The sequence below is a fragment of the Caretta caretta genome, chromosome 14 (assembly GCF_965140235.1).
Source record: "Caretta caretta isolate rCarCar2 chromosome 14, rCarCar1.hap1, whole genome shotgun sequence".
NCBI classification, from domain to species: domain Eukaryota; kingdom Metazoa; phylum Chordata; order Testudines; family Cheloniidae; genus Caretta; species Caretta caretta.
In genome coordinates, this window is record NC_134219.1 from 40,113,403 (window position 1) to 40,123,601 (window position 10,199).

At 44.8% G+C, this 10,199-nt stretch overlaps 1 pseudogene; it reads left to right on the plus strand.

Moving 5' to 3' along the window:
* The first annotated feature begins 5,106 nt into the window (after nucleotides 1-5,106).
* LOC142068981 (olfactory receptor 14A16-like) lies at nucleotides 5,107-6,066 on the plus strand (annotated as a pseudogene).
* The last annotated feature ends 4,133 nt before the right edge of the window (nucleotides 6,067-10,199 follow it).

Below are 10,199 nucleotides of genomic sequence, written 5' to 3' on the forward strand. Positions count from 1 at the left end.
CCAACCATCAACCTCAGCCTGGACCAGTCCACACAAGAGATCCACTTCCTGGACACTACAGTGCTAATAAGCAATGGCCACATAAACACCACCCTATACCGGAAACCTACTGACCACTATGCTTACCTACATGCCTCCAGCTTTCACCCAGACCACACCACACGATCCATTGTCTACAGCCAAGCTCTACGATACAACTGCATTTGCTCCAACCCCTCAGACAGAGACAAACACCTACAAGATTCGAGCATTCTTACAACTACAATACCCACCTGCTGAAGTGAAGAAACAGATTGACCGAGCCAGAAGAGTACCCAGAAGTTACCTGCTACAGGACAGGCCCAACAAAGAAAATAACAGAACGCCACTAGCCATCACCTTCAGCCCCCAACTAAAACCTCTCCAACGCATCATCAAGGATCTACAACCTATCCTGAAGGACGACCCATCACTCTCACAGATCTTGGGAGACAGGCCAGTCCTTGCTTACAGACAGCCCCCCAACCTGAAGCAAATACTCACCAGCAACCACACCCCACACAACTAAAACACTAACCCAGGAACCTATCCTTGCAACAAAGCCCGTTGCCAACTGTGTCCACATATCTATTCAGGGGACACCATCATAGGGCCTAATCACATCAGCCACACTATCAGAGGCTCGTTCACTTGCACATCTACCAATGTGATATATGCCATCATGTGCCAGCAATGCCCCTCTGCCATGTAGCGTGGTTTAGCAGGGGTTTCCCATCCATTCAGCGCCTTTCAGTTGATGTGGGTTCTGTTTCCAATGGAAATGCATAGATTGAAGCTCCCATGACAGAATCCCAGTGGCTCTCCAGGCTGAGATTCTCAGAGACTTTTAAGAGAGATAGGCGTCCATCTCCCATTTAAAAGAGATTTGGGTGACTAGCTCTGTCAGGTCCCTTGGGAAATCCTTTCCACAGAGTCGGAGCCCTACAATTCTCACTGGTGCCCAGCTCCCCGACCTCTGGCCAAGCCCTGACGTGCTCCCAGTGACTGAGCCAGCACTGCCATGTTTGGCATCACAGGAGTTCTGCCCGTTGGTAGGTGGTAGCTGCTTCCTCTCCCCATAAGTTGCCTCACCCCCTGAGGAAAGGGCCCTGTGTGGAGCAGAGCTGCCTGGGGTACCTGGGGCTGACTAGACACTGTGGTCTCAGAACTAGCCCTGTTGGACATTGGGCTTGTTGCAGTTAGTTGTTATGCATAAGGGGATCACACATATTGTAGGAGACCATTTAAAATGAAGTGGGCAATTAACATGAAGTGGGCGATTAACACTCTGCAGAATAGGCAGCAGGGCCCATTGGCTCCAAAGGAGCTACAGCCAATTTACACCTGCTGGGCGACCAATGTGAATTCAATATTTTTTAAAAGTCTTGCAGCGTTGCATCTGCAGCCCATTGAGCTTTTTAGTTTAGTGCTGTCTGTAGCAAGAGAAATATTAATGTAATGGCTGAGAAAGAAAGAAAGAAAGAAAGAAAGAAAGAAAGAAAGAAAGATTAGGGCCATTCATCCCAACAGAAGTTGAAGATGAGATACTTGAAAACTGTGCAACACTGAACTCCTCCAAAGTTCTATCCCTAGAGGGACTGAACCATTCTCCGCCACCAATAAAAGTTACACTTGTAATTAAACCCATGGGGCAAAGCGCTAAGAAAGTGCAGACTGGTTCAGAACTTTTGAATCAGCTTCAGATCACATTGGCAGGCAAAAAATATGGATTTATAACTGTGTAATGGGCTAGATCCCCAGCTGATGTAAATTGACATCGCTCAATGGAAATCCAAGGCCCAGATTCCCAGTTGGCGTAAATAGGCCAAACTACCATGAACTCAATGGAAGTAAAAAGAAAAGGAGGACTTGTGGCACCTTAGAGACTAACCAATTTATTTGAGCATAAGCTTTCGTGAGCTACAGCTCACTTCATCGGATGGAAGTGGAAGTGTAACAATTTACACAAGCCTATGACCTGGCCCTTAGTTTTTAGTCTTCACCTCTGGGTACTTCTTGGTGACTGACTTCAGTCAGACAAGGCAGGCTGAGCTGTGGGTTCCTCTAGAGCTGCTAATACAATGCAGGAGGAAAAAAAGTCTCTGCTCCCCCAGAAGTGATTACGTGATGTTAATGAAGGAACAGGCTATTCCAGGCCAGCTGAGATTCTGGTGCGACAAGGCTCTTCGCTATTGTGGATCATGTGTCTCTGTTAGAAATCGCTGTTTTAGTCCCTTCCAACCCTGAGATTCTATGATTCATTCATTCTATGATTCATTCTACAAACACCTTGGGACATGCTTTGGGCCTCTGCCCTGCCTTGTTTTTAGCCAAGGGTCCTTCCAGGGATGCTGCCATCAAGTGAGATAAAGGGTGGGTACTGTTCTCCCTCTGTGGGGTTAGAGTTGGGCAGGTTGTCAGGGTGGTTTGCTCCGGAGGTGAGATCAGAGCTGGGCGTAAAGCCTTGGAGACCGGATTCAACTGTTTAGCCCCAGAGTAGGGACATCCTGGGCTGTGACAATATCTGAACCCTGCACAAGACAGGATCAGCTCTAGAGCTGGGAGGAGTTTTCAGTCTCTGATCCCATTTAGTCCTTCGTCTCCCAGCCAAGCCTGTCCAAGGAGGGGAGCAGGGAGCGCCCCTCTGTGGAGTGGATCCCTGTCTACTAGGAACTTCAGAGAGACTCAGGAAATCCAGCGAAGGGACATGAAAACTGCTGCTGGATAATACAGTGATGGGGGCATGAGAGAGAGATGACCAAAGAATCCTGGTGCTGGAGGATCAAAAGCATCGCACGTTGGGAAAAAATCCACAAAGACCAACAGACTACATTTTTGCTTTCAATTCTACATGTGAAGGTATTAATGTACAGACAAATTTAATAACAGAGATATGAATTGTAATTGGAACTTTTAAAGACTTTTATTATCAAGCAGCTAGAGCCTGCCAGATTTCTTTTCAGCAGAATGTAAGAACTGAAATATAAATTACAATTTGAACTCTTTAAGGAATTAACTCTCAGTCTAGTCAGACATCTAGATCCAGTCAGAGAAAAAGAAGGTGGACAATGACTTTGCATCAGAAATCAGAAATGCTTGCAGGGTTTAGCAAGCAACAACTAATTTCTTTTCAGCTAAAAACTACTGTAAACTGGAAATTGCACATTGCAAACCAAAGAATATTGGGATTTGCAGATTTCAAAAAACCGAAACCAAATATCTGAGTATAGGAGATACTTTCCCTGAACATTTTTGTTTAGTTCAAAAACTCGTTTTCCTACAAAAAAACCTCATTTTCCTACTACTACAAAAAAAATCTAAATTTCCAAACATCTCTAATTTGGAATGGAGCTTTAAACAAGGGAGGGGAACACTAATACTGTTCAATAATACCATAATTTCAAAACCATTTTTTCTCTTGAAACTGGGTTTGTTTCTGTGTCAAAGGGATAATTACTGGAAGGTCAAAATTGAATAAGCAGCAGAGCTGACAGCCACAGTTGATATGTTATGCACACCAGCACCTTTAGGCTCAGAGTTGAACCACCAGTTAAAGCCATTCTATCTCAATGTTGCCAAAGGACATACAGGAGGTAAATGGGACTAGAACCCATATTTCCAGGATTTCCTTGGAAGTTAACAAGATAGACACAGGCCCAGGATTACAAAGGGTTTAAGCACCTAAAGAAGGAGCAAGGCGCCTTTGGGGATTTACAATAGCATCTGAGCAGGTTAGGTGCTATCTTTTAATGCTGGCCCACAGATAACACAGAAGCTTGGCTGGAATCAGGGAACCTGGTGGCGATTGTACTCCCTGTGTTATGCTGGGGTCAGACTAGAGGGTCTGAATGGCCCTTTTGGCGTTATCACCTTTGTTTCTGTGCCCTTGCCTCTGAATCTCTGCTTCCGAGCTGTGCAGGGCTCCAGGGCGTGAGTCCTGCTAACCCTCAGGAAATAGATATGGATAAATCACCTTCCCGCAGCATCAGTCCTTTAATGTCCGTGCAGCTCAACACCAGCTACTCACAGTTCGTCTGCAGAGAGCAATCGGTTTGAGCCTAGTTCAGTCGCAGAATGAGGCTGAAAGGATTCTCAGATACCTGTGCCCTTAGCTTCTAGATTCTGCTATATAGATAGACAGTGACCAAAAAATCCTAGTGCTGGATGACTGAATGTGTCTTCCGTTGGGAAAAAATCCACAAAGACTAGCACAGGAAGCTTGCTATTTCAATTAAACGTGTTGGGGGATCAACATACAGGGAAGAATTAAGATGATAAATATGAATTACAATACGAACTGGTTAAGACCTTTCCCATCAGTTTAATCAAATACCTACTGCTGACTGGAATTTTTCCTCCCATCAGGAAAATTTTGACTTTTCACTGAACACCCTAAATCCATTCCCCGCTTCCCCCCCCCCCACACACACTTACTTTGTTTATTCCAAAACCAATATAGTTTGTTTTTTTAAGTTTTCATTTTTTTTTTTACAAAACAATCCCAAAATGTTTGAGAAAAGCAGACAGATTCTGAGATGTGTTATTTAGCTTAAAAACCAATCACCATTAAAAAGAACACAGCTGAAAATTTCCAACCAGCCTCTATGCACAGAGCTTGGGGTAGAAAAATGACAGATGAGCTGCTATTTACGATGCTGGGTGAGTCAACATCATATTGCCCTGCAAAGTGAGAATCAGGCTGTGTTAGAATTTTAGTTGATCAGTTTCATACCCAAGTTGTGAGAATTGTTGGGTTTGGAGTGTGCTTTGTTCCATCCTTCATATTGCATTTTATCAAGCCACACCTTGGGCCAAATCCTCAGATGAGATAAAGTGACGAAGCTCCATTGACTTTAAAGGAGCTGACCTAATTTACACTAGTGTGGTAACGTGACTCATTGATTGTCAGAGGCGAGGAGCACTAACAACACCTACTCATTGTAAGCGATGAGTTCTGTGCACCTTTGACATTCATAGAATGAGATATTAGGGAAAGGGGAATCAGGGCCATTCCCTCTGTCGCTCTAATCCTGACCATTGTCTTTCTCATTCCCTCCACAGACATCGCACAGTGTACTGCGGAAGAAAATGTCCAACCAAACTGCCGTGACCGAGTTCCTTCTCCTGGGATTCTCTGACATTCGGGAGCTGCAGATTTTACACTTTGTGGTGTTTCTTCTGCTTTACCTGATATCCCTGCTGGGGAACCTTCTCATCATCACAGCCATAGCCCTTGACCGCCACCTTCACACCCCCATGTACTTCTTCCTGATGAATCTGTCCATCCTAGACCTTGGCTCCATCTCTGTCACCATCCCCAAATCCATGGCCAGTTCCCTCACGAACACCAGATCGATTTCTTATTCTGGGTGTGTTGCCCAAGTCTTTCTCTTCTTCTTCTTCGCTTCAGCAGATTTTGCCTTACTGACCATCATGGCGTACGACCGATACGTCGCCATCTGCCAACCACTGCAGTATGAGACAGTGATGAACAGGACAGCATGTGTCCAAATGGCAGCCAGTGCCTGAATCACTGGTATTCTCTCCTCTGCACTGCACACTGGGATCACGTTTGAAATCTACTTCTGTGGAGGCAACGTGGTGGATCAGTTCTTCTGTGAAATCCCCCAGCTCCTCAATCTCGCCTGCTCTGACTTGTACCTCATTGAAGTTGGGTTTCTCATCTTTAGTTCATTCTTAGGCTTAAGCTGCTTTCTTTTCATCATTGTGTCATATGTTCAGATCTTCAAAGCAGTGCTGAGAATCCCCTCTAAGCAGGGTGAGCATAAAGCCTTCTCCACCTGCCTCCCTCACCTCACCGTGGTGTCCTTGTTCTTTAGTACTGCTGCCTTTGCCTACCTGAAACCCACCTCCAGCTCAACCTCACGTCTGAATCTCATAGTGGCTGTTCTCTATTCTGTGTTGCCACCGATGATGAATCCGATCATCTACAGCATGAGAAACAAAGAGATCAAAGGTGCACTGAGTAAACAGATTGGTTGGAGGTTATTCACTAAGAACAAAATGTCCATATGTCTCCTTTGGTAGCAATTTCATTCTGTATTTCTTTATAAATAAAATCTGATGACATTATTGCCTCCATAAGAAAATACTGTGCACTCTGTTTATGCGGAATTGGGTATTTGCACTAGTAAAGATACAGACAAACATGACTCAGGAAAAAAAGGAGTTTCTATAGGTTTACACCAATGTAAATAAGATTGGAATATATCATATACTGCTACCGATCACCATACTACCTGAGACCCTTGCCTATAAAATCAGTAGCCATAGCAGAGTCCCTGGTGAGGTCTTTGGCTCTTCTTATATTTTGGGATAAAAACTCAGATGGAGGTATCGATGCATTTGTTCTTTGTGTTTTTTGTTTGTTTGTTTGTCAGATTTTTAGCTTATTTTTGCTTAACTGGTTGATTGGTGGTTTGGTTTGTTTGTTTGTTTTAGGAGGTTTTGGAGGTGGAAAGGCCTGAGAAGATGGTGAGTGTTTGGTGAGATGGGATTTTCAATGTTTGTCCCTTCTTGGGAGTATCCATATGTCATCTCTTTGATGGGGTTTTCTGAGCGAAATAAAGGTTTGCTCCCCACAATGACAAAAGTGTGCAAAAGAGGATTATGCATGGCTTAGTTCCTACTGACATGATTATGTGTAGATTGTTGGGATATTATTGTATTATTAATGATATGTGTCATAAATATAAAGGGAAGGGTAACCACCTTTTTCTCCACAGTGCTATAAAATCCCTCCTGGCCAGAGGCAAAACCCTTTCACCTGTAAAGGGTTAAGAAGCTAAGATAACCTCGCTGGCACCTGACCAAAATGACCAATGAGGAGACAAGATACTTTCAAAGCTGGAGGGTGGGGGGAACAAAGGGTATGTCTGTCTGTGTGATGCTTTTGCCAGGAAGAGATCAGGAATGCAGCTCAGAACTCCTGTAAAAAGTTAGTAAGTAATCTAGCTAGAAATGCATTAGATTTCTGTTGTTTAATGGCTGGTAAAATAGCTGTGCTGAATGGAATGTATATTCCTGGTTTTGTGTCTTTTTGTAACTTAAGGTTTTGCCTAGAGGGATGCTCTATGTTTTGAATCTGATTACCCTGTAAGGGATTTACCATCCTGATTTTTAGAGAGGTCATTCTTTTACCTTTTCTTTCATTAAAATTCTTCTTTTAAGATCCTGATTTCTTTTTCTTTGTTCTTAAGATCCAAAGGTTTGGGTCTGTGTTCACCTGTACAAATTGGTGAGGATTTTGATCAAGCCTTTCCCAGGAAAGGGTGTGTAGGGCTTGGGGGGATATTTTGGGGGAAGACGTCTCCAAGTGGGCTCTTTCCCTGTTCTTTGTGTATCACGCTTGGTGGTGGCAGCATAGGGTTCAAGGACAAAGGCAAAGTTTGTACCATGAGGAAGTTTTTAACCTAAGCTGGTAAGAATAAGCTTAGGGGGTCTTTCATGTAGGTCCCCACATCTGTACCCTAGAGTTCAGAATGGGGAAGGAACCTTGACAATATGTAAGGCATCTTTTTATTATTTTAACCTAAATGAGTATAGCATCATAGAATATTAGGGTTGGAAGAGACCTCAGGAGGTCATCTAGTCCAATCTCCTGCTCAAAGCAGGACCAACGGTGACTAAATCACCCCAGTCAAGGCTTTGTCAAGCCAGGCTTTAAAAACCTCTAAGGATGGAGATTCCACCACCTTCCCAGGTAACCCTCCTAGTGAAATAGTGTTTCCTAATATCCCACCTAGACCTCCCCCACTGTAACTTGAGACCACTGCTCCTTGTTCTGTCATCTGCCACCACTGAGAACAGCCTAGCTCCATCCTCTTTGCAACACCCCTTCAGGTCATTGAAGGCTGCTATCAAATCCCCCCTCTCTCTTCTCTTCTGCAGACTAAATAACCCCAGTTCCCTCAGTCTTTCCTCATAAGTCATGTGCCCCAGCCCACTAATCATTTTCGTTGCTCTCCAATGGACTCTCTCCAATTTGTCCACATCCGTTCTGTTGTGGGGATGTAAAAACAGTGTCATTCTTGCTATGCTGGAAAGACTGTTTTAAAGTAAGTGACATGAACACTGGTGTCTGGGGTCTTCTTGTCTTCTTGTCTGGGGTCATTTTGTTCTAGCCCTGGTGTAAGTGGACAAGTGCCATCACGTGCACTGATCTGGTATTCCATACACCTTCCCGTGTAGATATACTCACACCCAAGCTGAGAAAGGATCTCAGAAGTTGGCCTGTTGGTAGTATTAGAATATCATCTTTGTGCATGGTTGTGTACACTTCATATATGACAGACAAAAGCAGAGTATGTGATTAGCTAGAGAGACAGACAGACAGGACCATTCCTTGTCCTAACCCACAACCTCATTTAGTGATAATGATAGATTTCTATTTGATTGTGAATTACATGAGCTAGCTAGCTAGTGTGACAAAGTTTCTCCTCTACCTTGGTGGGTCTTGCGCTTATTGGCGGATTTGTTTGCCTTTGAGCTTCATGGCAGCCCTCAGTTTGGCCGTTTTCATGAACCCACAGTCCAGGGCAACTCCTCCTGTGTCTGACCAGGAGTTGGGAGGTTTGGGGGGAACCCGGGCTCGCCCTCGACTCCAGGGCCCTGTGGAATGCAGCTGTCTAGAGTGCCTCCTGGAACAGCTGTGTGACAGCTACAACTCCCTGGGCTACTTCCCCACGGCCTCCTCCCAACACCTTCTTTATCCTCACCACAGGACCTTCCTCCTGGTGTCTGATAATGCTTGTATTCCTCAGTCCTCCCACAGTCCGCATTCTCACTCCTAGCGCCTCTTGCTCCCAGCTCCTTACACGTGCACCACAAACTGAAGTGAGCTCCTTTTGAAAGCCAGGTGCCCTGATTAGCCTGCCTTAATTGATTCTAGCAGCTTCTTGATTAGAACACCTGCAGCCAATCAGCCTGTCTGTCTTAATTGTCTCCAGAAGGTTCCTGATTGTTCTGGTACCTTCCCTGTTACCTTACCCAGGGGAAAGGGACCTACTTAACCTGGGGCTAATATATCTGCCTTCTACTACTCTCCTGTAGCCATCTGGCTCGACCCTGTTACACTAGATAATGAATAATCTATGGAAATTATTGTGCAAATTATTGTGCTTCTTTTCCTGCTAATGATTGTCTATGTCCAGATCATGATTTTCTTATAAGTACTCCTTATTACACATTATTTCGAAAAGATTTTGTATGACTATATCTTACTCCATCGCTCATTTACAAAGAGCTCATCCTAACACACTTAGTGTTTGAACTTTGATCTGTTTTGACCGGATATATTTTTAACATACTCTGGTTTGCTTGGAAGTATCACAGACAGGTTGGAAGATTCAGTGACTTTCGGCACCACACCGATGAATGGAGTAGAGAGAGAGAGATCAACATTGACAAGGACTTGCACAGAGAAAGGACGCTGTGCCACTGTCCATGTCATCAGTGTTAGGGGTATTCTGATGTGAGGCTCCCACAGTCACTCCAGTTGAAGCTGTTCCAGTCTGGAAAAATAATTAAAGAGTTATTGGAGCAGGGGGTCTGGACACGGGGTCTCCCAGGTGAGTGCTTTGACCACCAGGCTACAGGGTAATTCTCATGTGCTCTCTCTCCCTCTTTGACCCAATGATTCTTTAATGATTTAATCCAAAGTGGAACAGCTTGAACAGGAGAGGTTGAGGGAGCCCCACATGGGAATATCCCACAACCAAGTGATTAGGACACTCACCCAAAAGGTGGCAGATCCCCCTTCAGATCCCTTCTCCTTCATAGGCAGAGGGGGGACTTGAACTGGGGGTTTCCCCATGGCCAGGTAAGTACCCTAACCACTGGGCTAAAAGTTAAACAGGAGGGCCTTCTCCTTCTCACACAAAACACCAGAGGGGCCTGACCCAAGGAGAGGGTTCCCAGGTATGCATCACAAGCAGGGATAGGCGCCACCCAACAGTTCGACATAGGCAACTATCTCTGTGAGGGGGTGGAGCTTGGCACACCCGAGTCTAGTCATCATCTCCCAGTGGTCAGGTTAGGCACCTCCCCACCGCATGCTGGCAACTGTGGATCCCATTTAGGTGTTTACCTCTCCCCATTCATAGAACAGGGAGCCTGGGCTCCGAACACAGGCTTTAGGAATCATGGGGATTTTCTAAGTG